At 46.0% G+C, this 22,290-nt stretch overlaps 1 non-coding gene across 1 annotated transcript; it reads right to left on the bottom strand.

The window, feature by feature from the left end:
- Window positions 1–9,149: 9,149 nt before the first annotated feature.
- On the bottom strand, window positions 9,150–9,287 carry LOC119949770. The gene has a single exon (XR_005457306.1). It is a non-coding gene; the product is annotated as a small nucleolar RNA SNORA7 (small nucleolar RNA).
- Between the last annotated feature and the right edge of the window lie 13,003 nt (window positions 9,288–22,290).

The raw sequence follows: 22,290 nt of genomic DNA, 5'->3' as shown, positions 1-22,290 counted from the left end.
TTGTGGGGAGGAGAGAGTTTGGGAGGGAAATACCTGGAAACAGTTGGGAATCAAACCAGTAAGGCTAACATTTTCATTGATTTAAAATAGAATGAACTGATATAAATATGCTTTAAAAAGACCAGGAGATGGTCTACCTTGCAGGTTTAACTGTGGTTTCAGTGAGCCCAACTCTCCACCCAAGCTTAACAGAGGCCTAGAAGAATGTCCTTGAAGCCTTTCTACAGATTTCCCTCTCACCAACGCTGAGCCATGCCTTCCCCAGCAGGCCTGGCATAGTAAATAGAATGTGGGCCTGGGAGTCAGAAGGTCGTGGGTTCTAATCCTGACTCCACCACTCGTCTGCTGTGCAACCTTGGGCAGGTTAGTTTACTTCTCTGTGCCTCAGTTACCTCATTTGTAAAATGGGGTTTGAGACTATGAGCCATACATGGGATAGGGACTGTGTCCCTGACTTACGTGCATCCACCCCAGTGCTTAGTATAGTGCCTGGCACATAATAAGTGCTTAACGAATACCAAAAGTATTATTATTATTATTCTCCCATGAAATTCCCCCCACATCCTGCCCCCACTTTCTGCATCTGACAAAATGAGCAGAGCATGAGCTCAGGTCAGCAGCTTCAGAGATTTAGAAGTGCATGGTGCCTGAAATATCCTGCTGCCGTTGTTGCAACCTGGGCACATGCATACACACTCACATAAACCCCTGCCCACCCCACCCCCTGGGTGCACGCACGCGCACGCACACACAAATATGGGAATTGCCTTTCAACCAGCAGAATGGCAGATCCTGGCAGTGGAAACTAATCAGAAGTGTCACACGTGTGGGGTGTAAAATTGCTTTTAACTGATGGAATATGATCAAAGAAGGTTGCCCAGAAGCTGAAGAAGCTTAGCAATTCATAGTTTATTGGATTTGCACTCTTATCATGCACCCCGTTGTTGAGCCTCTTCTGTGTACTTCCTTCTCTTTTTTCTCTAGACACTGCCATTGCTCCAGGTCCTCTTTTGGTCATTGCTCCCACTGCTCCTCCTAAAGCTGCAAGGCACACTTAAAACAGTATTGCCTCCTCTAGGGCCGTCTTGGGCTAATAATGGTACCCCAACATGCAAACTACTGGAGCCAGGAGAAAGCCACAGGGGCAAAGCTAGCAAGTAGCTGGACAGCATCTACTGCCTCTCTGGACTCTGGCAATTTTTATGTTTGTTTAAGTTATCTGGGAATATACAGGCGAACGTTTTTGTAGAAAAAATGATCTTGGCAGCAGAGTGAAGTATGGACTGGAGTGGGGAGAGACAGAAGGCTGGGAGTTCAGCAAAGAAGGCTGATACAGTAATCAAGGCACTTTCCCATCCTTCCCAGCAGTATCTCCAGATGAAATATTCTGCCTCCTCTCGTGACATCCCCTCTACATGTGCATCGGACCACATTCCTTTGCACCTTATAAAAACTCTTGCCCCTTCCCTTCTTCCCTCCTTAACTACCATGTTCAACTGCTCACTCTCCAATGACTTCTTCCCAACTGCCTTCAAACATGCCCACATCTCGCCCATCCTGAAAAAGGCTCCCTTGATCCCACGGCCCCCTCCAGCTATCACCCCATCTCCCTCCTACCTTTCCTCTCCAACCTCCTTGAGCGAGTCATCTACACTCGCTGCCTCAAATTCCTCTCTTCCAACTCTCTCCTGGACCCCCTCCAATCTGGCTTCCACCCCCTTCACTCCACTGAAACTGCCCTCTCAGAGGTCACCAATGATTTCCTTCTTGCCAAATCCAACAGCTCCTTATTATTGTTGTTGTTACTAAATGCTGTCAAATCATTTCCGATTCACAGCAGTTTACATGGGTTTACTTTCTCCAGAACGACCTGTCCTCTGCCATAATTCGCAACCTTTCTAACGGTTCTTCCATTATTGTTGTTATGGTCTCAATCCATCTAACTGCTGGTCTGCCTCTTTCTCTTTTTCCCTGGACTTTTCCTAGCATTAGTGTCTTCTCCAGAGAATTAATCCTCCTAAATATGTGTCCAAATATGTGTCCAAAATATGCTCATCTAAGTCTAGTTATTTGGCCTTCCAAAGACCACTTTGGTTTAATTTGCTCCAAAACCCATTTGTTTGTTATTTGGGCAGTCCATGGTATTCATTCATTCATTTATTCACTCATTCAATCGTATTTATTGAGCACTTACTGTGTGCAGAGCACTGTACTAAGCTCTTGGGAAGTACAAGTCGGCAACATATAGAGACAGTCCCTACCCAACAATGGGCTCACAGTCTAGAAGGGGGAGATAGACAACAAAACAAAACATGTAGACAGGTCTTCTCCAAAACCACATTTCAAAAGAATTGATACTCTTTCCTGTTTTTTGACTGTCCAGCTTTCGGATCCACTCATTGTCACTGGAAATACCATAGAATTGACAATTTGTATTTTTGTGACAATTGTTACATGTTTCATGTCTTTTTCCAGGCTCTTCATGGCAACATTAATCTTCGGCTTATTTCTTGACTACTAGTTCCTTTATTATTGATTATCGATCCCAGGAGAGAAAAACTGTCAACTATTTCAATCTTCTCTCCATCCACTACAAATGTGTTTACACTTCCAGTTGTCATGATCTTTGTTTTCTTGACATTCAAATGTAGGCCCTTCTTTTCGCTCTGTTTCTTAACTTTTAATAATAAGCCCTTCAAATTTTCTTCACTTTCTGCTAGTAGGGTAATATCATCAGCATGATGAAGGTTGTTCATATTTCTTCCTCCAATCTTTACTCTCCATTCATTTTCACCCAATTTGGCTTCTCTCATTATGTATTTGGCATAAAAGATGAACAGATAAGATGATAAGATACATCTTTGTCTTACACTCTTACTAATGGAAAACCAATCAGTTTCTCCATAGTCTGTTCTTATTGTAGACTCCTGTCTGGCATACAGATTCTGTATTAATGCAATTAAATGGTCTGGCATGCCCATTTTCCTTAATGTGCTCCAGAGCTTCTCATGATCCACGCAGTCAAAAGCCTGTGAGCCACACGTGGGACAACCTGATTACCTTGTATCCCTCAAGCACTTAGAACAGTGCTTTGCACAGAGTAAGCACTTAACAAATGCCATCATTATTATTATTAAAGCACATGCTGACTTCCTTTTGACATTCTCTTGTCCAAGGTGGGATAGGATATGTGATTAAAGTGGAAGCAGTTCGGATGAAGAGGAAAGGGACGATTTTTGCAATGTCATGAAGGTTGAACTTACAGGATTTAGTGATGGATTGAATATGTGGTTTAAATGAGAGCGAGAAGTCTAGGATAATGGCGAGGTTACGGACTGTGAGACAGTAAGGATGGTGATGCCATCTACAGTGATGGGAAAGTCATGGGGAGGACAGGGCTTGGGTGGTAAATTCTGTTTTAGACATGTTAAGTGTGAGGTGACGGGAGGTCATCCAAGTGGAGATGTCTTGAAGGCAGAAGGAAATATGAAACTGCAGAGAAGGAGAGAGATCAGGGCCAGAGGTGTAGATTTGGGTATCATCCGCACAGAGGTGATAGTTGAAGCTATGTGAGCAAATGAGTTCTCCAAGGGAGTGGGTGTAGATGGATAATAGAAGGGGACCCAGAACCTTGAGGGCCACCCATAGTTAGGAAGTGTGAGGCAGAGGAGGAACCCGTAAAATAGATTGGGAATGAGTGGCCAAAAAGACAGGAGGAGAACCAGGAGAGGACAGTGTCAGGTAAGATGAGGTGGAATAATGTTTCCAGGAGAAGGAGGTGGTCGACAATGTTGAAGGCAGCTGAGAGTTTCAGGAGGATTAGGATGGAGTAGTGGCTGTTGGATTTGGCAAGAAGGAGATCAATTTGCGACCTTTGAGAGGGTGGTTTCTGTGGAGGGAAGGGGTGGAAGCTAGATTGGAGGGGGTCAAGGAGATGCACAATGAATTCCATTGATGGTTAATGGAAGGCATTATATAGCATAGTGGATAGACACCAGTGTAGTTATACCTTTCCTAGATATATTTATAAACAATGAGGAAAGAAGGGGTTCTAGAGAGGAAAAGTTGGTATATTAGAAGGCTCAATAATGCTTTGACCAAAAAGGTCTGGGGTGGGCTCTCTCTCAGAAGAAACTTTAGATGTAACTATGACAATGGTTATCAAGAAGAGCCACAGCAACACAGTCCCTTCAAGGCTCTGTTGCCATCGGTGGAGACAGAATATTGACCTGATGGATCACTACTCATTGTCTTATATTTCTCTAAGGAGAGAAGAATTCCTAGCAAATAAGAGTGGGTGAGAAAGAAGCTGAGATGTAGTGATTAAAGGAAGAAGCATGGGGGAGAGAAGACATAGTGGTTTAGAAAGGCAGAGAACAGTGGGAATAAAATATGGAAAGCATAGGTGTGGGTAGAGGTTCTCCACTAACAGATGTGGATGTGGAAAGCTCCAGCTCCTCAGGCTTCATGACCCCTTGAACTTTCTCCAAAGAACCAGGACATGCCCCATATGGGAAACATTGCTACAGCTGTTGAAGTCACATGTCAGGCAGGTGATGCTCTGCTAATTCCCTCTTGCCATTGCTTTGTGTTGGCACTGCTGCTGAGGTGAAGCAAAGTGGGGGACAGTGGGTGGAGGAGGACATATCTCTCAGTTCCACTTTCTCCTAGAAGATTTGGGATGTGAGACTTCCTGGTTGAGTAGAGCTATCAGGCAGCTGTTGGCTTTTAAAGCCAGTTTTCTTAAGAGCTGCTCTCTGTGTCTCCCACCTCATACATGTCAAACCTCTCTGACTGTTGTTGCTGTTGTTAAATCTATGCTTCAGTCATACAGTGACCCTTATCTATCATTAGTATTGTGTTCACAGACCTCAGCAAGTAGAAATGAGAATGATCGCCCCTGCTTGAAGCAATAGTGACTCTAATAAACTTTGAGCCACTCACTCACTGCAGGTCTCATATTCAGGCCCATTGGCAAGAACAGCTTTAACTAAACCTTGAAAAATACACACATTCTACTTAAAATACTCCGATTATCCCATGAAATTCACATTCCTATTTGGAAAAACCACTTCATGAAGCTGAAAACAATAGTACACAGCCATATAGAGGTTTTTCAGCATTTTGAAATTATGACTGACACAAATAGACACATCACGTGTACTTTGTAGAAAACTGGGACATCAGGCACCATCCTAAGGTTACAAATCTTCCTCTTCCTTCTCGCTCCCCATTGGCTGCTTCAAACATGCCCATGTCTCCCCTATCCTAAAAAACCCCTCCCTTGACCCCACAGCTCCCTCCAGTTCCCGCCCCATCTCCCTCCTGCTATTCCTCTCCAAACTCCTTGATCGAGTTATCTATACACGCTGTCTCAAATTCCTCTCCTCCAATTCTCTCTTTGACGTCCTCCAATCTGGCTGCCATCCCCTTCACTCCACAGAAACCACCCTGTCAAAGGTCACCAATGATCTCCTTCTTGTCAGATCCAACAGCTTCTACTCCATTCAAATCCTCCTCGACCTCTCAGTTGCCTTCTACACTGTTGACCACCTCCTTCTCCTGGAAACATTATTCAACCTTGGCTTCACTGACACTGTGTTCTCCTGGTTCTCTTATTTCTCTGGCCACTCAGTCTCATTCTCTTTCGTGGGCTCCTCCTCTGCCTTCCATCCCCTAACTGCGGTGGTCCCTCAAGGTTCAGTTTTGGGTCCCCATCTATTCTCCATCTACACCCACTCCCTTGGAGAATTCATTCGCTCCCATGGCTTCAACTACCACCTCAAAGCGGTTGATACCCAAATCTACATCTCTAGCCATGATTTTTCTCCAACTCTGCAGCCTTGCATTTCCTTCTGCCTTCAAGACATCTCTACTTGGATATCCTCCCATCACCTCAAGCTTAAAATATCCAAAACAGAACTCATTATCTTCCCACCCTAACCCTGTCCTCCCCGTGACTTTCCCATCACTGTAGGTGGCACCACCATCCTTCCTGGCTCACAAACCAGTAACCTTGGCATTATCCCTGACTCCTCTCTCCCATTTAACCCACATAATTCAATCCATCACTAAATCCTGTCGGTTCGACCATCACAACATAGCTAAAATCTTCCCTTTTCTCTCCATCCAAACTGCCACAACATTACTAAAATCACTCATCCTATCCTGCCTGGACTACTACATCAGTCTCCTTGCTGACCTCTCAGCCTTTCCCTACTCTAGTCCATACTTCACTCTGCTGCCCGGATCATTTTTCTGCAGTAAAGCTCAGGACATGTTTCCCCATTTCTCAAGAAACTCCAGTGGCTGCCCATCCACCTCCACATCAAACAAAAACTGCTCACCACTGACTTTAAAGCAATCAATAACCTTGCCCCCTCCTACCCCACCTCGTTACTCTCCTACTACAACCTAGACTTCACACTTCCCTCCTCTAATGCCAACCTTCTCACTGTGCCTCGATCTTGTCTATCTCGCTGCCTACCCCTTGCCCATGTTCTGCCTCTGGACTGGAACGCTTTCCCTCCTCAAATCCAACAGATGCTTTCCCCCCTCAAATCCAACAGACAATTACTCTTTTCCCCTTCAAAGCCTTATTGAGGGCACATCTCCTCCAAGAGGTCCTCCCTGACTAAGCCCCCCTTTCCTCTTCTCCCACTCCCTTCTGCATCACCCTGACTTGTTCCCTTTGATCATTCCCCCCCCAGCCCCACAGCACTTATGTACATATCTGTAATTTATTTTTTATATTAATGTCTGTCTCCCCCCACAACACCCGCCAGCTCATTGTGGGCAGGGAATGTGTCTGTGTATTGTTGTATTGTACTGTTCCAAGCACTTAGTACAGTGCTCTGCACACAGAAAGAGCTCAATAAATATGATTGAATGAATGAATGGTGGTGCTTTTCACTATCTAGGATTATGCCCTCTTAAGCAAAGAGATCATGCTCTTTGGTCTTCATTCCAACTTTTGAAGGAACAACAGCTACAGACAAAGTCATGAATAATGATTAAACCTCCCATAATTCAGTGCACATCTGCCAAGATCTACAAGATAAAAAAATATGGCTTAGATATCAGTCTGGGCTTCTCCTCAAAGAAGGGAACCCTGAGAAAATCTACCATCATCATAATCATTGCTGTCATCATCTTGTTCCTTCATTCAATCATATTTATTGAGCACTGACTGTGTGCAGAGCACTGTAATAAGTGCATGAGAAAGCACAATACAGCAATAAAGAGAGACAATCCTTGCCCACAATGAGCTCACAGTCTAGAAGGGGGGAACAGACATCAATACAAATAAACAGACATCAATATAAATAAATAAAATTACAGATATGTACATAAGTGCTGTGGTGTGGGGAGGGGAGGAAGAGCAAAGGGAGCAAGCCAGGGTGACACAGAAGGGAGTGGAAGTTAAGGAAAAGTGAGGCTTAGTCTGGGAAGGCCTCTTGGAGGAGATAGGCCTTCAGTAAGGCTTTGAAGGGAGGGAGAGTAATTGTCTGAGAGATTTGAAGAGGGAGGGCATTCCAGGCCAGATGTAGGATGGTAGACTGTTTTAGACTGTGAGCCCACTGTTGGGTAGGGACTGTCTCTATATGTTGCCAACTTGTACTTCCCAAGCGCTTAGTACATTGCTCTGCACACAGTAAGTGCTCAATAAATACGATTGATTGATTGATGTGGGCCAGGGATCAGAGCCGAGACAGGTGAGGTCGAGGCACAGTGAGAAGGTTAGCACCAGAGGAGCAAAGTGTGCGGGCTGGGTTGTAGAAGGAGAGAAGCAAGGTGAGGTAGGAAGGGGCGAGGTGATATAGGGCTTTAAAGCCAAAGGTGAGAAGTTTTTGTTTGATACAGCAGTGGATAGGCAACCACTGGAGATTTTTGAGGAGTGGGGGGTGGGATGGTGACATGTCCTGAACGTTTCTGTAGAAAGATCATCTGGGCAGCGGAGTGAAGTATAGACTGGAGTGGGGAGAGCCAGAAGGTTGGTAGGTCAAGCAAGGAGGGTGATGCAGTAATCTGGGTGGGATAGGATGAGTGATTGTACTAATGTGGTAGCAGTATGGATGGAGAAGAAAGGGTGGATTTTAGCGATGTTATGAAGGTGAGACCAACAGGATTTGGTGACAAATTAGATATATGGATTGAATGAGAGAACGGAGTCAAGGATAACGCCAGTGTTATGAGCTTGTGAGATATTGGTGCTGTCTACAGTGTCTACAAATTCTATAGAATGCAGAGTTTGGGTGGGAAGACAAGGAGCTCTGTTTTGGACATGTTAAGTTTGAGGTGATGGAAGGACATCTACGTAGAGATGTCTTGAAGACTGGAGAGGGTGCGAGCCTGGAGAGAGGGAGAGAGGGAGAGAGATCAAGGGAGGAGATGTAGATTTGGGTATCATCCGCGTAGTTGAAGCTGTGGGAGCAATTGAGTTCTCCAAGGGAGTGGATGTAGATGGAGAATAGAAGGGGAACCAGAACTGAACCTTGTGGGACCCCCAAGTTAGGAGGTGGGAGGGGGAGGAGGAGCCCATGAAGGAGACTGAAAATAAACAGCCAGAGAGATAAGAGGAGAACCAGGAGAGGACAGAGTCGGTGAAGCCAAGGTTGGGTAATGTACTCAGGAGAAGGGGAGGGTTCACAGTGTCAAAGGCGGCTGAGAGGTCGAGGAGGATTAAGATGGAGTAGGAGCCATTGGATTTGGCAAGAAGGAGATCATTGGTGACCTTTGAGAGGGTGGTTAAAGTGGAGTGAAGGGGACAGAAGCCAGATTTGAGGGGGTCCAGGAGAGAATTGGCGGAGAGGAATTTGAGACAGTGGGTGTAGATGACTTGCTCAAGGAGTCTGGAGCGGAAAGGTAGGAGGGAGATGGGGTGATAACTGGAGAGAGCTGTGGGTTCAAGGGAGGGTTGTCTTGTCTTATGCTATCAAGTCATCTCCAGCCCATAACGACTCCATGGACACATCTCTCCCAGAATGCCCCACCTCCATCTACAATCGTTCTGGCAGTGTAGCCATAGTGTTTTCTTGGTAAAAATGTGGAAGTTGTTTACCATTACCTCCTTCCACGCAGTAAACCTGAGTCTCCCCCCCACCCCGACTCTCTCCCAAGCCGCTGCTGCCCAGCACAGGTGAGTTTTGACTTGTAGAAGATTGCCTTCCACTCCCTAGCCACTGCTCAAGCTAGGAATGGAATGGGTATTCCTCTGCTTGGCTCTCCCTCCCATAGACGAAACTGGTAGAGTACTGGAAACTCACCAGGTGTGACTCTGAGAGGGAACTGTCATCATCACTGGTGTAAAGTCTGAAAGCTGTGGGAGCAGGTGAGTTCACTGAGGAAGTACATGTAGATTGAAAATACAAGGGGAACTAAAGTTAAGCCTTGAGGGAACCTTAAGTCAGAGGTCAAAGAAGATTGAGAAGGAACGGTCCAAAAAGTAAAAGGAGAATCAGGAAAGGACTTTGTCAAAAAAAATCTAGGTTAAATAGTGTTTCCAAGGAGAAAGGGGCCGTCCACAGTGTCAAAGACAGTGGAGTGGTTGAGGAGGATTTGGATGAAATAGAGTCTGTTAGATTTGGTGAGAAAGGATCATTGGTGACCTTGGATAAAGTGGTCTCGGTGGAATGAAGGAGGGTGAAAGCCAGATTGCAGAGGGTAAAAGAGATATTTGGAGAAGAGGAAGTGAGGCAGTGGGTGGATAAAACGTGTTCAAGTAGTTTGGAGAGGACTGGTAGGAGGGAAATGAGGCTCTCTCTTGATTATGTTGCCAACTTGTACTTCCCAAGCGCTTAGTACAGTGCTCTGCACACAGTAAGCGCTCAATAAATACGATTGAATGAATGAATGGTGCAGTGGAGTCAAGGGAAATTTTTTTGGATAAGGAAAATGTGGGCATGTTTGAAAGCAGAGGGGAAGGAGCCATCTGAGAGTGAGTGATTGAAGATGGTAGTAAGGGAGGGAAGGAGAGTAGGAGCAAGTGTCTCTATAAGGCATGAAAGGATGGGGTTGAAGGTGCAGGTAGCGGGTGTGGATTTTGAAAGCAGAGGAAAGACTGAGAGAGTACCAAAGTGGCATGGTTAGCAAGAAGCAGCCCAACACCTCTCGATTTTCCAGTAAGTCAGGTGGAGTGAGAAGTGAGGCCCCCCTTTAAGAGAGCAGCAGGAGAGGCAGTGTTGTCTGAAGTGAGCCAGAACTTGGTGATGTCAAGGAGAAGACACTGTCACTCCTTGCGTGGGGATGGGTTCGAGAATTGGCACGGAGAGAGCTAGAGACCAGGGTCAAAAAGGCTAAGCCATGAAAGATTTATTGTATGTGGTGAACTGAACGTCCCTTTTGGGAGAAATACATTCATTTTAGTTATTCACACGCAGCGAATTGAACTTCCCCCTCGGAAGGACTACACTTATAATAATAATGGAATTTATTAAGCACTTATTATATGCAAAGCACTGTTCTAAGTGCTGGGGAGGATACAAGGTGATCAGGTTGTCCCACGTGGGGCTCACAGTCTTAATCCCCATTTTACAGATGAGAACTGAGGCACAGAGAAGTTAAGTGACTTGCCCAAAGTTACACAGCTGACAAGTGGTGGAGCTGGGATTTGAACCCATGACCTCTGACTCCCAAGTCCGGGTTCTTTCCACTGAGCCATGCTGCTTCTCTATGTGTGTGCATGTATATATATATATATATATACATACACACACATATATAACCTAACCTAATATATATATTACTTATCTATATTATATACACACACTCATATACATAAATATAACTTGTGTGTTTTATATATATATATATATGTATATGTGTAAGTAACTTATGTGTTACTTGCACGTGGCGAAGCACCTAGGCTCCGACCATGAATGCTTCCCTCTCGGGAGGAATCCACTTATGTGTTACATACACGTGGAGAAGTGCCTAGCATCCAGATCCATGAGTGCTCAAAGGGACACTCACCTGTCCCACGGCTTCTCACTTGGTGCAGACAGACCCGGCATCCCATGCTCCGGGTATAGGTGACAGACATTCAGCTTCTGCGAGTCTTGATCCACTGCCCAGAATGTTAGGAGCAGCAGGTATTTATCAGCTGTCCTTATGGGCTGTTTGGGCTTTTGGTTTCTGCCTGTCCAATCTCCGTCCCACCCCCTTCCTCCATTCCTTATTTGGTTGGCATGGGGGTGAGGGACACCTTCTGTATTCCTGGCCTGGTATTTCTGTCGATTTCAGTTGCAGTTGCCCATGCTCCCAAGTTCTGCTTTGCTAGCTCAGGCAGTCACGAGATCGTATTGACCTTGAGATGGTGAGTACCCCAGTTCACCTTGGAACAGCCATCCCCCTCTTTTTTTACAGGTTAAGGCTGAAGGAGAGTTTGCCTACGACGGAACAAGGGTTCCACAGACTGCATTTAGATGAGGTTACTGGGCAGGGAAAAGGACAGCATGAGGAGTGGGGATGGATTGGATAGGAGTGACTTGATGAGGTGGAATGCTGAGGAGCTTGGGGTGGAAGTGGGAGAGTAGGACAGGGACAGGGTGAGCAGAGAGTGTTTGGGTGGGAGTTTCATGGTGTAGTCCTAGGACCTCAAGCACCCCAACTACTAGACTTTAGTCTGGAGTGGTCCACAAGATCCAGTTCCAGGTTGGAAGAGACCACATCTACCAGTCCCTGGTCTGGAGTGAGCACTGCTTCCAGTTCCTGGTCTGGAGTGACCACGGCATCCACATGGAGTAGTGGATAGAGCACAGGCCTGGGAGTCAGAAGGTCATGAGTTCTGATCCCAAGCACTTAGTACAGTGCTCTGCACACAGGAAGCGCTCAATAAATACGATTGAATGAATGAATTTATTTTACTTGTACACATTTATTCTATTAATTTTATTTCGTTAATATGTTCTGTTTTGTTGTCTGTCTCTCTGTGTGGCCAACTTGTACTTCCCAAGCGCTTAGGACAGTGCTCTGCACACAGGAAGTGCTCAATAAATATGATTGAATGAATGAATTTATTTATTTTACTTGTACATATTTATTCTATTTATTTTATTTTGTTAATATGTTCTGTTTTGTTGTCTGTCTCCCCCTTCTAGACTGTGAGCCCGCTGTTGGGTAGGGACCGTCTCTATATGTTGCCGACTTGGACTTCCCAAGCGCTTAGTACAGTGCTCTGCACAAAGTAAGCGCTCAATAAATACGATTGAATGAATGAATGAATGAATCCTGGCTGTGCACCATATCTTCTGTGTGACCTCGGGCAAGTCACTTTACTTCTCTGTGCCTCAGTTACCTCATCTGTAAAATGGGGATGGAGACTGTGAGCCCCACGTGGGACAGGGACTGTGCCCAACCTAACTTGTATCTACCTAAATGCCTAGTACAGTGCCTCGCACATAGTAAGCACTTAACAAATACCATATGTAATAATAATAATGGCATTTTTAAGTGCTTACTATCTGCCAAGCACTGGTCTAAGTGCTGGGGTAGATATAAGGTAATCAGGTTGTCCCACGTGGGGTTCACAGTCTTAATCCCCATTTTACAGATGAGGTAACTGAGGCACAGATAAATTAAGTGATTTGCCCAAGGTCACACAGCTGTCGAGTGGCGGAGCCAGGATTAGAACCTATGACCTCTGACTCCCAAGCCCGTGCTCTATTATTACCATTACTAAGTGGGTGCAGCTTCCAAACCTTCTACAGGTTGTGAAGATATGCTCTTGGTGGCAGTGTTGGGGGAGAAAATTCTAGGTAAGATTTCAGGCCTGGGTTCCTCTGAATGAGGAATGAGCAGGTTAAAAGTTTCCAGGCCCTGGAAATGGTAGCTATAGCTATAAGCAAAGATACGCTTTCCTTTTGTGTGTGTGTGTGTGTGTGTGTGTGTGTGTGTGTGTGTGTGTAGAAGGGAAACATTCATTTTTTCAACCTCTACCCATGCCCATGGACAAAGATACCTTTCAGCCACCCCACCTCTGAAAATGGAGAATAATCAATCAGCTGACTTCTTACTTGAAAATTATGCTATAACTGGTGAATTACTAGCTCTGTGTGTGTGTGTGTGTGTGTGTATGTGTGTTCATGTGTGTGCTTATCTGAGATTAACCAGATGGGTTGGGAGCCACACTGCTATCGATCAATCAATCAATCAATCAATCAATTTTATATATTTAACACTGTGTGCAGAGCATTGCACTAAGGGCTCGGGAGATAGAGTTGGTGGAGGGGGAGACAGACATTAATATAAATAAATAAATTATGGATATATGCAATAAGGGCTTTGGGACAGAGGGTAGGGTGAAAAAAGGGTGTAAATCCATGTACAAAGGCCATCAGAAGGGAGTGGGAGAAGAGAAAAGGAGGGCCTAGTCAAGGACGACCTCTTGGAGGAAATGTGATTTTTATAAGTCTTTGAAGTTGGGGAGGGTGATCATCTGTCAGTTATGAAGAACGGTACAGGGAGTTCCGGCCAGAGACAGAACATGGGCGAGGGGTTGGCGGTGGCATAAACGAGACTGAGGTACAGTGCTTAGGTAGGCATTAGAGGAGTGAAGTGTGCAGGCTGGGTTGTAGGAGGAAATCAGGGAGGTAAAGTAGGAAGGGGAAAGGAGATTGAGTGCTTTAAAGGAGTTTCTGTTTGATGCAGAACTGGGTAGGCAACCACTGGAGGTTCCTGAGCAGTGGAGAAACATGAACAAAGCAGTTTCATTGAAAAATGAGCTGAGCAGCAGAGTGAAGTATGGATTAGAGTGGGGAGACGGGAGGCAGCAAGGCCAGCAAGAGGGCTGATGCAGTAATCAGGGCAGGGAAGGATAAGTACTTGGATTAACACGGTAGCAGTTTGAAGGGAGAGGAAAGGACAGCGTTGTTATAAAAGTTGACCTGACAGGATTTAGTGACAGATTGAATAAGTGGGTAAAATGAAAGAGATGAGTCAAGGATAATGTTAAGGTTAAGGGATTGTGAAAAAGGGAGGATGGTGGTGCTGTCTACAGTGATGGGAAAGTCAGGGGAAGGACAGGGCTTGAGTGGGAAGATGAGGAATTCTGTTTTGGACATGTTAAGTTTGAGGTGTTGGTGGGACATCCAACTAGAGATGCCCTGAAGGCCAGAGGAAATACAAAACTGCAGAGAGGGAGAGAGATTAGGGCTGGAGATGTAGTTTTGGGATTCATCTACATAGAGATGGAGGTTGAAGCCAAGGGATCCAATGTAGATGAAGAACTGAGCCTTGAGGTACTCCCAGTTAGGGGTTGGGAGGCCAAAAGGAAACAGGCAGTAGAGACTGAGAAGGAGCAGCCAGAGAGACAGGAGGAGAATCTATCTCTTAGACTAGAACCCCCTTTAGCTTGTAAGCTCCTTGTGGACAGGGATCATCTATAATTACTCCATTGTATTGCACTCTCTCAAGCACTTACTACAGTGATCTAATACCATTGATTGATTGACTGATTGAGAGTATCAGTGATTCTAAGGTTAAATAATGTTTCCAGAAGGGGGTGGTCTACAGTGTCCAAGGCAGCTGAGCGGTCGAGGAGGATTAGGATGGAGTAGAGGCCATTGGAGTTGGTAAGAAGGAGGTCATTGGTCAGTGGAGAGGGTGGAGGCCAGATTGCAAGCGGTCAATGGGAAAATTGGAGGAGAGGAAGTGAAGGCAGCAGTTGTAAACAGCTCACTCGAGGAGTTGGGAAAAGAATGGCTGGAGGGAGATGGGGCAATAACTGGAGGGTACAGTGGGGTCAAGGGAGGGTTTTTTTCAGACAGGGGATACATGGACATGATTAAAAGCAGTGGGGAAGGAACCATTGGAAAGTGAATGGTTGAAGATGTCAGTAAGGAAGGGAAGAAAGGAGAGAGCAAATCTTTTAATAAGGTGTGACAGGATGAGGTTGGAGGCATTGTTGGAGTGGGTAGATTTGAAGAGGAGGTGGGAGATTTTTTTTAAGATTCTGCTGGGAAGGATGATAGAATCAAAGAGGACAGGAGGAGGTAGGGCTGGAGAAGAGCAGGGGAGATTTTAGAGAGACCACACCAAATGGTTTCAATTTTATCAGTGAAGTAGGTGGCAAGGTCATTAAGGGAAAGATATGGGAAAGGCAGGGGGACAGAGTTTGAAAGGGAGTTAAAAATCTACAACAACTGGCGGGGGAAAATGGGCATGGTAGTAAGGAAAGAAAAGCATTGCTGCTGGGGGAAGGAAAGGGCAGTGTAAAAGTAGATGAGGATGAGTTTAGGATAGACAAGGTCAGCCTGGTGTCTGAATTTCCTTCAGCAGCACTGTGCAGATTGTGCACAGGAGCGGAGGAAGCGTGCTGTGGAGGTAGTTACATGATGTTTTTCCAGACATTGTTCTACACTATGCTAATGAAACTTGATCCTTAGAGATGATCCCCTTAAGCAGTGAACTGTGGACTTGCCCCACCAAATCTCTGCAAAGTTTAAATTACAAGGCTGCTGGAGTTTCTGAGCAGGGGGGTGGTACCGGGGCAGAGGGAGGTGGGAATTTGAGCTGAAAGTCATGTGATGCAATGCAGACCATCAGAGGTCCCAGGCCAAGTAAGATATCTGCCCTTCACAGCAGTTATGTCGACAGTGTGAGCAGGGCAACGTGGAGGCTGGCATTTGTGAGATGGGCCGGGACCCTGGAGGAAGAGTTTTATTCTGGAGGGAAGGTGGAGGTGGAAAAATGGGGAGTTGGGGTGGGCCGGCAGAGAAGAGAATTTACAAATAATTAAATTATGCTCTCCTCATATTTTCAAGTATTTGGGAATTAATAGGAAGCTGTCACCCATTGGGTGGGGATGGGTTAGAGGATTGACGCAGTGAGAGTGAGGGACTGAAGTGAGAAAGGCTAAGCCTTGCAAGATTTATTCTGTGTGGAGAATTGAACTTTTCAGGAGGAATACACCTATTTAGTTACCAGCACATGGTGAAGCACCTAGCTCCCGCCCCATGAACACTTCCCACTCTGAAGGAATACACACTTATGTGGCCAGCATGGTCACCAACTTCTAACAGCCAGAGGAACTGGGAAGGAGATACTGGTTGTCTCTAGGGGCTACTTTTCAAATCACACTGGCATAGGGTACCTTTCAAATAACCCAGCAGTTGAGCTCCCTCCCCAAGAGGATATTCACTTCTCCCTGCTCCAGAGACGAGGTCTGATCATTCATTCATTCAATCATATTCATTCATTCATTCCATTGTATTTATTGAGTGCTTACTGTGTGCAGAGCACTGTACTAAGCGCTTGGGAAGTACAAGTTGGCAACATATAGAGACGGTCCCTACTCAACAGTGGGGTCTCAGTCACTCGATACTGCTCAGGGTCCAACAGAGTGGGCATACCCTACTCTGGGTAGAGGCGACTTGCCACATCGGTGTGACAGAGTTCCAACCTACTGAAGAGTTTGTGGAGACGCCCCTCCATATATGCCCTGCTATATCTTGGTTCCTCTCCTCTGTGCTGGCAATAGACCAATGGCAGTTACAATGCCTTATTCAGTGGGGAAGGAGGAGGGGTGAGGATTGTGTGGCAAGACCCATCGGACCCTTCAGTATTGTTTCTGTGATCCCTTTGAATGGGGCCTAGTTTCCTGTTATGAACTTTGGGTTTATTTCTGAGATTTTACATCCCCTCTCAGCTGGGGCCTGGTTTCCTGTTATGTACTTTGGGTTCACAGACGCCTGCTTATGGCAAGTGGCAGATGCTTACAAAGATGGAGTTGGTCACACAGCATACAAGTGGCAGAGCTGGAATTAGAACCCAGGTCCTTCTGACTTCCAGGCCCAGGCTCTATTCACTAGGCCACTCTAGATCCTTTGAGGGTGAAGGGTGACCAAGGTGGGGAGCAGGAGCCAAACCTTTAGAATCTGTGGTGATAAGCAATAGCACAACCCTTCCTGTCAGGAACAGTGGCTTTGGTCAATTTCACTGACTTACAAAATGAAAGCCTGTTCGGGTGTCATGGTGCCTGTCCAGGAGGACAGAAGAGGCCCTAGAACAGACCTAGTGACATTGCTAATTCTCCCTCCCTCTCCCCTTCCCCCTTGGCCCCTTAGGCCCGGGAAGACCCATTTCTTGGAAACCCTGCCTACCCTCTCCAGTTTTGGCCTTGAAATATTCAGTCACCTGCCATTCCACTGAAATTCTCCCTAGAGTCGACCTGGAACTGGACTTGGAAAGATGGGAGAGGTGAGGGAAGTGGATGGCAAGCACATATCTGGCAGAAAGGGTTGCAGGGGTGGTATTAGCAGGGGCAGGGGGTGGGACCAGGAGGTGAGGTTGAAAAGACTGAACTGTGGAACTCAAGGGCAGACTATGGCTCTGAGGGGAGTTGGAGAGTGGGACTGGGGCAAGCAAGAACCTCAAGATCTGGAAGAAGGAGTGAGAGGATGGAAGGAAGACATTTGATCAGGACTCTGGGAGGGAAGATAAGGAGCTCTGTCTTGGTCATGTTGAGTTTTAGGGGGCGGGAGGACATCCAAGTAGAGATGTCCTGAAGGCAGGAGAAGATGCGAGCCTGGAGGTAGGGAGAGAGAACTGGGGAGGAGATATAGATTTGGGTGTCATCTGCGTAGAGATGATAGGTGAAGCCGTAGGAGCAAATGAGTTCTCCAAGGGAGTGAGTGTAGATGGAGAATAGAAAGGGACCAAGAACTGAACCTTGAAGGACCCCTACAGTTAGGGGATGGGAGAGGGAGGAAGGGCCCGCAAAGGAGACTGAGAATGAAGGGCCAGAGAGATGAAGAGAACCAGGAGAGGACAGACAGTGAAGCCAAGTTTGGATAGGTGTTGAGGAGAAGGGGGTGGTCCACAGTGTCAAAGGCAATAATTGTGGTATTTGTTAAGCACTTACTATGTGCCAAGCACTGTCAGAAGCATTCCAGGCCAGAGGCTGGACAAGGACAAGAGGTTGGTGGCAAGATAGATGATACTGAGGTACAGTGAGTAGGTTGGCATTAGAGGACCACAGTGTGCAGGCTGGGTTGTAGTAGGAGAACAGCAAGGTGAGGTAGGAGGGGGAAAGGTGATTGAGGGCTTTAAAATTAATGGTAAGACATTTCTTTTTGATGCAGAGGTGGATGGGCAACCCCTGGAGGTTCTTGACTAATGGGGAAACAGGGACTAAACATTTTTGTAGAAAAATGAACCAGGCAGCAGAGAGAAGTATGGACTGGAGTGGGGAGAGACATGAGGCAGGGAGATAAGCAAGGAAGCTGATACAGTAATGAAGGTAAGATAGGATAAATTCTTGGATTAACATGGTAGCAGCTTGGATCGAGAGGAAAGGGTGGATTTAGCGATGTTGTGAAGGTTGAACCGGCAGGATTTAATGACAGATTGAATATGTCTATAAATATTAATTGAATATTCTTATCTTCTACCAACTCTGTTGTATTGTACTATCCCAAGTACTTAGTACAATGCACTGCACACACAGTAAGCATTTAATATGATTGGTTGATTTATCAGTTCATAGAAGTGCTAATATGCGGATGTCAGCTGATTTATCCCTAAAGATCTCATATGGGATCTCTTTGATTTGGGTTGCAAGAAGAATGAAACACAGAAGGTCAATTGGAAAGCTCATCACAAGTCCCACTTACTTCCCACATTTTATAAGGATGACCTCCCCGTCTGCCCACTTTCATCCTCCACCTCAGCAGAGGGACTCCCTATCTCTTTAGCTATTTCAAGCAGCAACCTAAACTCCATAGTTTCCTGAGTCCCAGTAGGAAAAACTCCATTTTCAACCCCAGTTTCCTAGCATCACCCTACCTGGGCATTTCCACCCAGGCAGCTGCTCCATAAGGGAGTTTTGGGTACCTGCAGTCACCCAAGCCCAACCCTCTGGAAGAAACGTAGCCCATCTGTGGCTCTGCTTTGTGTCAGAATCCTTCTTTCCATCAAACATTGCTGCCTCCCTTTCCATGGGTTATGCCAATGCGGAGACAAGAAGACAGATGCGATGGTGCTGGGACCCAGAACACTTTATTGGAAGCTCATGGATATGTGTCTGTTACCCTTCCAACCTGCACCCAGGCCCACTCGATGGTCTCTTGCTACTGACAAGAGCCCCTACCTCCCTTTTGCCTTTGATGTGTCTTTTGACTTTGTCTTTAATTATAATTGTGGTATTTGTTAAGTGCTTACTATGTGCCAAGTAGATACATGATAATCAGGTCCCACATGGGGCCTAAGTTGGAGAGAGAAGCAGTGTGGCTCAGTGGAAAGAGCACGAGCTTTGGAGTCAGAGGTCACGGGTTCAAATCCCGGCTCCGCCAATTGTCAGCTGTGTGACTTTGGACAAGTCACTTAACTTCTCTGTGCCTCAGTTCCCTCATCTGTAAAATAGGGTTAAGACTATGAGCCCCCCGTGGGACAACCTGATCACCTTGTAACCTCCCCAGCGCTTAGAACAGTGCTTTGCACATAGTAAGCACTTAATAAATGCCATAAAAACAGGCATTGAATACCCATTTTGCAGATGAGGGAACTGAGGCACAGAGAAGTTAAGTGACTTGCCCAAGGTCACACAGCAGACAGTATTGGAACTGGGATTAGAACCCAGGTCCTCTGGCTCCCAGGTCTATCTTTCCATGAGGCCCTGCTGCTTACTAAGTTTGATCAACTTGTGGTCAGCTTCTCGTCCTACTACCACAATCTCTACCGATTCAACCCCAAATGAGCTGAGAACGCTAACAGAAGGATGTTTATTTTTTTGGATGTATTCAAACTTGCTCAGGGCTGCCTGTGTCTAGTCTTTGCACACATCGTCATCTCCACAGATGTTACTATTGAATTTTTTTTCCTCAGCTGGACTCACATTCCTCCTCTCCTTCCCCCGGGCCCCCCGCTGCTTCCTCCTCCAGGTGAAGCCACTCTGCATGTCCTGGTGTCCTCCCAAGTGTTTGATATACACAGAGGTTATCTTAGGCTACTCTCAGCCACTTGGCCCCCCTTTTGCAGCTTAATGGTTTATGGCTCCCCCTCCTTAATAATAATTGTAGTATTTGTTAAGGGCTTAGTTTGTGCCAAGCACTATGCTAACTGTTGGGGGAGATACAAAATCATCAGATCCCACATGTGGCTCACAGTCTGAGTATTCATTCATTCATTCAATCGTATTTATTGAGCGCTTACTGTGTGCAAAGCACTGTGCTACGCACTTGGGAGAGTACAATACAGCAATAAATAGTCACACTCCCTGCCCGCAGTGGGCCTACAACAGGTATTGAATCCCCATTTTGCAGGTGAGGGAATTGAGGCACAGAGAATGAAGTGACTAGCCCAATTTCTCACAGCAGACAAGTGGCAGAGCGAGGATTAGTACCCAGGTCCTCTGACTCTCAGGCCTGTGCTTGCTTTATACACTAGGCCATGCTGCTTCTCCCTGACAGGATTTGCTACCAGGTTTGCATTCCTGCCCACCCAATCTGAGTGCCTATCCTGAGTTCCATATACCTCAACATGTGTTGCCTGAGAAATTTCTGTACAATTGGCATCATATACCCAAACCCCACAAGTCCTGGAAACAAGTAATTTGCTACCAGGGATGACTCAGTTCTGGGCGCCCTTTTCCTGCTGGGTCCTCTCTCCCTTCCACATGGTGACTCCAGAGTGGACTTCTATTCATTCATTCAATCGTATTTATTGAGTAAGGGCTAGCATTATCAATCTTAAACAGTAGGTGGCACCCGAATGTCACCTGAACTACCTTGTAACCACCCTCCCCTCCATCCCCCCACCAACAACCTGAGGTCTCACCTCTAAGAGCTTTCTCTTAGAATTAGGAGGTCCCTTCTAGGTGAGGAGGAGTAGGACTAAGGCAATAGGAATCACGGACCCTTGCTAAGGCAACCCCTTCACTCCATTACCTGCCTATCCAGAACTTCATGCCCCAGCAGAGAGCAGTGGACAGCACAAACAGTCCTTGTCTGAGCCAAGACCTTGGCAGGGATAGGAGAGAATAATAATAATAATAATAATAATAATAACGACAGTCGTTTCAAAGGACTATGTGGCAAACACAGTGCTAAGTTACAACACACTCATTATATATTGTATACAATAAAAATCAATAGGGAATATGGATGGAATCTCCAGATGAGGGGGAGTGGGAGGAGTTGCAGTCAGAGCAGCAACTGAAATTCCCCTTTCAGGGAGAAAAGATGGAACCAGATTTTTATATGTGAGAAGGTATATATATGTATTAGAGAAGCACCGTGACTATGTGGCAAGAGCACGGGCTTGGGAGACAGAGGACATGGGTTCTAATCCCAGCTCTGCCATTTGTCTGCTGTGTGACTTTGGGCAAGTCGCATCACTTCTCTGTGCCTCAGTTACCTCATCTGTAAAATGGAGATTCAGACCATGAGCCCCACGGGGGACAACCTGATTAGCTTGTATCTACCCCAGTGTTTAGAACAGTGCTTGGCACAAAGTAAGTGCTTAACAAATTCCATTATTATCATCATCATCATTATTATTATTATATGTGTGTATGGTATTCCATCACATGTGAAATACATCTTATTTTCAAAGCATTGAAAACAGTTGCAAAACCTTAGCTTTGGCCTTGTTTCTAGCGAACAGGCAAATCTCCCAATCATTAAGATTATACAAATATAGGCCTGTAGGCAGTACCCCAGTTTAGGAAGTCAGCCGGGGAGGGGCGGTGAGGGTGGCTAGGCAGGGCAGAAAGCCAGCTGGGGGAGAGGTAGTCCATTCATTCATTCATTCGTATTTATTGAGCACTTACTGTGTGCAGAGCACTGTACGAAGTGCTTGGGAAGTACAAGTTGGCAACATATAGAGATGGTCCCTACCCAACAACGGGCTCACAGTCTATAAGGGGGAGACAGACAACAAAACAAAACATGTGGACAGGTGTCAAGTCATCAGAATAAATAGAATTAAAGCTAGATGCACATCATTAACAAAATAAATAGAATAGTAAATATGTACAAGTAAAATAGAGTAATAAATCTGTACAAACATACATACAGGTGCTGTGGGGAGGGGAAGGAGGTAGGGCGGGGGATGGAGGGGAGGAGAGGAAAAAGGGGGCTCAGTCTGGGAAGGCCTCTTGGAGGAGGTGAGCTCTCAGTAGGGCTTTGAAGGGAGGAAGAGAGCTAGCTTGGCGGATGTGCAGAGGGAGAGCATTCCAGGCGAGGGGGAGGACATAGGCCGGGGGTCGACGGCAGGACAGGCGAGAACGAAGTACAGTGAGGAGGTTAGCGGTGGCAGAGGAGCGGAGGGTGTGGGCTGGGCTGTAGAAGGAGA

This window comes from Tachyglossus aculeatus, chromosome X2, assembly GCF_015852505.1.
Source record: "Tachyglossus aculeatus isolate mTacAcu1 chromosome X2, mTacAcu1.pri, whole genome shotgun sequence".
In the NCBI taxonomy this organism is placed as follows: Eukaryota; Metazoa; Chordata; class Mammalia; order Monotremata; family Tachyglossidae; genus Tachyglossus; species Tachyglossus aculeatus.
The sequence above is the reverse complement of the archived record's forward strand: the minus strand, read 5'-3'. Positions and strand labels throughout refer to the sequence as shown.